The sequence below is a fragment of the Sphaeramia orbicularis genome, chromosome 19 (assembly GCF_902148855.1).
Source record: "Sphaeramia orbicularis chromosome 19, fSphaOr1.1, whole genome shotgun sequence".
In the NCBI taxonomy this organism is placed as follows: domain Eukaryota; kingdom Metazoa; phylum Chordata; class Actinopteri; order Kurtiformes; family Apogonidae; genus Sphaeramia; species Sphaeramia orbicularis.
In genome coordinates this window covers 44,921,445-44,926,337 of record NC_043975.1, presented here as the reverse complement: position 1 = coordinate 44,926,337, position 4,893 = coordinate 44,921,445, and positions in this window count along the sequence as shown.

Sequence of the window (4,893 nt, the reverse complement as noted above, 5' to 3'; positions counted from 1 at the left end):
GTTTGGCAGAGGTTTGTGTTCTCTGAACACTTGTTGTGAATTATCAGTTTTATTAATTGGTCCATGAACACTGCCTCATCAGTTTGTTGGACGACCATAAGCTGATGAGGAACATTCAGTCCTATTCATGAAGATGCTCATTTACTCATTTACATGGTTTTTCTGTCAAAGCTGCTGTGCCCCCACCACCACAATCAGAATCATAACTCTTTGTGCATTCAGAGCAGCTTAAAGATGGCACAGGTAGAACTGGTGACTCATCCTACCACTGTTTTTTTTTTTTTTTCTTTCCCTCCTCCTCAGCTGTCTCATTCGATCTCCTCTTTCTTCATGGATGCCCAACAGACCGGGATCATTTCTCATCTCCAGTATTCTCTCTAGTCATTACCTTTATCTCCCCCCATCACTCTCTTCCCACTTCCTTTCACTCCCACTCTATTCTAGACTGTTCTGTCAAACCCCTCCCTGGATCCTCCCACCATCTACAGTCTGCCGTGGTCTGTCAAAGCCACATGAACGCTACCAAATGATGCAGACGGACTGTGTGCACGCTTCTGCTGGAGGTCACCGTTAATGTAGACCAGTGGAAGTGTGGCCAGATGGTGGGTGTCTGGTCCAGGGAGGGGTGACACAAGGTCAACAGCATTACACTGAAGCAGCAGACAGTCTGAGGGCAACGAGGGCAACTGAAGCAGCAGACAGTCTGAGGGCAACGAGGGCAACTGAAGCAGCAGACAGTCTGAGGGTGACAGCGGCACATGAGCAGAGAAAGTTTAGGGACAGAAAGGCTGACAAATAGGCAGAGTTATTACCAGAGTTATTATCGTTAACGAAAACTAATGAAATGATGAAAACTAGAATTGAACAAAACATTTTTGTTAACTGAAATAAATAAAAACTTTAATTAAAACAAAAAAATGATAACTGAAACTGTATTGTGTGCTTACAAAACTAACTAAAGTGGATAAAAATTATGGATAAAATTCCCTTCGTTTTCATCTTTGTCAACGTCGGATTGATATGAAATTGATTTATTTCACTCTAGCAGTTTTAGCTAGTGGCACCATACGACACTTCACGGTCCTACACTTCTAGTCACTTGTCGTTTCCAGTCGTCTTCTGGTCCCCACTCTACCTGGAAACATGGAGAAGTTGGGTGAAAGCAGCAGAGTCCTGTCTGGGATTTATTGGAATACGACGGCAAAGAAGATAAAAAACACAACAAAACTAAAATTAATACTAAAACTAAACTAAAACTAAGCATTTAGAAAAAAAAGAAAACTGATAAAAACTAGTAAACCTGTTCTAAAAATGAATTAAAACTAACTGAATTAGAAAAAAAGAAGTCAAAACTAAAAAAAACTAAACTATAATGAAAAATCCAAAACTACTATAATCTTGGTTATTACACCGTTTAACTGAAATACTGAAAAAGTTTGAAGATCATTTTGTGTCTTTATTATTCAAGTAAAGGAAAAAAAAAAAAAAAAGGAAAAAAAAAAAAAACAGTTTTGAAACAAAAAAATCAAATCAACATTTGAAAACAAAAATGAAGGTTTCAAAATTTTTAAGCTGAACTAAATCGATTGTGTTCCCACCGCATTATGGATTGTTGTGGTTCGATGGTAAAATTAGGAAAATAGTATTGTTTGATTGTTGTCTTAAGTTAATGATAAAGGTGTAAAAGCACTGAGGGATAGGATTAAATAAGTTCATACTTCTTCCTACTCTTTTTCGACCATGCAATATTCAGACTTGTATGTGCTTGAAGATAGATTCTGTCCATTTAAATGTTATTTTGTTTTTGTCTTAATTTGCTTTGTTTTGTTTTATTTTGTTTCTTTGCATGTTTGAAATTAAAAAAAAAAAAAAAAGAAAGTGGGCGGGAGGACCAGGCACCTGCCACACTGTCAATCAGAAGCAAGCTACCAATAGAAATCCACCCCTTCTGCTCGTGTAGATCCCGCCCATCATGTTCAGTTCAACTTGACAGTAAAACTTTATGCTTCGCAAAAGACTTTGATGTGCAAAACTTTTCAATTCACAAACAATTTTGACCCAGGATTAAGTACCACTTCAATTTGGGAGCAAAACTTTTTGATTCACACAAGATTTAGAGGTGCAAAACCTTTTCAAATGGCAAAACATTTTTGGCCTTGAAGCAGAAGTTTCAGATCTGAAATGAAAGAAAATTAAAACAATAATTTGGCTCAGCTTAAAAATTTTAAAACTTTTATTTGAGTTTTCAAATCTTGATTTTTTTTTCTTTCAAAACTGTATTTTTGTTTGCCTTTTTTTTCCTTTGCTTGAATAATAAAGACAAAATCATCTTCATAAAAAACTGTCATAGTACAAACAGTACTTTGAATCCACATACAAACTCCTCTGATTCTTTGCATGACATATTCTTTATTATCATCATTATTATAACTGATATTATAAAAGCCAAGTGGCCTGTGTGTGTGTGTGTGTGTGTGTGTGTGTGTGTGTGTGTGTGTGTGTCCGTACACAGCTATTACAGTTTGTCATCCTGCTGTATTTTTGTTCAGTGAACAGACTAGTGTAAACAGTAACAGTTACTATATTTTGCCAGATATCAGTAATTTTTAATATAATATCCTTATAATCCTGTTTCTATGTCCAGAACACTTTGGCAGTGACTGCTGGACAAATGTGGTACAACATGAACGAATTCACAACAGCAGAAAAACGACCACATCTAGAACCTGTGGAGCCACACGAGTCAGTTCCACTGTATGTTTACTGTCCTCCGTTTTTGTAAACAGATACACATAATTCTGTTTATTAAGTTGTCTAATAAAAAACAATCGTTGTCGATACTATTGTGTGTGTACTTGTATTGTGTGTACTTACACTGAAGACAACACTCAGACAGACAGTGCAGTCTGATACATATCATTACTTGGACAATGACATCATAGAATAATCTAATGCACTTGTTCTGTCTTGTCATTTTTATCCAACAGGAAATGCAGTCATTTGTAAATCTCTGTACATTGCAGTCAACATGTGGTTGCCAATGGAAACACAAACATATGCACCAACATACACTGTCCCTCTTTGTCTGTTCTCTTTCACAGAAACACTTCTACCCTCATCTCATAGAAAAGACCAAAGGCTTTTGAGCACCACTTGAACTACTTCATGATGAGTTCATTATAAAAGATGAAAGCAAAGTGTTTTTTTCCAAATAAAATATATGACCTAACAAAGTAGACTGTACATATTATAATCACAGTAATGAACCTAATGATGCACCTACTGCTATAGCAGAGAACTGGAACAGCTGAAACTGCTGCAGGCTTTTTACATTAAATATTTCTCTGTTTATTTGTTTGTTTGATATAAAGCGCCATGAATAACAGTGTGTATTTATGTGTGTATACACACACACACACACACACACACACACACACACACACACACACACGCACACACTGTCATACTGTTAATTCTGTAATTTTGTGTCCATCATATTTTGTCCAGTTTTATTTTTTAATTCTACTTAGCTCTATTGTAGCATATGTGTAATTACGATTGTAATTATTGTTATTACATGTAATAACACTAATAAGCATATAATAATAGGCTAGTGCTAATAATCAGAAGATTAGGATCACTCAAGGAGAGAGAGAGACAGAGACTGAGGTTTGCGCTGAAATAGGTTACATGTCTTGAAAATAATAACAACAAACAACAACATATAACAGACTGTGTAGTAATGAATAGACAACTGAAACAAAGCTGCGGCAGTTCAGTTTGAACAAGAATGCAACACCATAGTTCACAGTCTGATTTGTTGACCAGTAGAGCAACAAAGAAGACGAGTCCCCAAACATAAAGTTAGTACAGTTCAGTACCCACACTGGGATTGTATGAAGATGCGTCCATGGATCCAGGTATTGCAGTAGAGTTTGTGTGAAGGGGAAACCTTTTAGAAGTGGGCAGTGAATGAGTATGTGTGGGGCGGAGTGGGAAAAATGGTTGTGGGCTGAAGGAGTCCTCCTACCAGCCAAGCAGCAGAATGCCGTAGGGGGCTCTTCGCACTGGGTAAGCGCAATCATTGAGTTCATGGGCTAGGCTCAAAGCCTGGTTCGTTAGCTCACCATCGAATAGAATAATCACAAACCCTGGCCTGTATAGAAAATAGGACTCAATTACTGCACAGACCAACAGGTTAAATCCAGTGTGCACACAATACTACCAGCTGTATTAATTACTTAATCAAATTTAATCAATAGTGCATTCATTCGTCCAATGAACATACATCAATCATATTTTAAAATAGATAACATTCACAATTAATCATCAATCCATGTATTAATCAGATCATTAATACAGTTAATTAAATGATGAAAATAAATACACAATTAATCATCAATTCATGCATTAAACAAATCATTAATACAGACAAATAAGTCAATATCATGAAAATAAATAATATACATTATTCATTAATTCGTTCATGTCATTAATGCAATTAATAAGTCCATGTCACAACTCAAGGTTAACAAGGATGGACATTAAGTTTGAGGTAGACTTCGTTTGTAAGTGGCAGCAAAATAACTGGCTAACCACATCCAGATGAATTAATTAGCTGCAGCTAAGCTAGCATAGCTGGCACAAATGGAAACTCACCAATTCCAGTGATAATTTTGGTCATACTGGTCCGTTTAACACGGCTTGGGTCTCAGTGGACAGCTCCTAAACACCACAATGTGTACACTGAGAATTAACTCATTAGCGGTTATGAAAGAAGTACAAAGTACGTTCAGACCAACCTTCAGTGTGCATCTCCTGTGGTGTCTCCGCTTCACCTGAGCAACTAAACTACCGCGTATATATATGAGCCGTGATTGGTTACACCCAGTC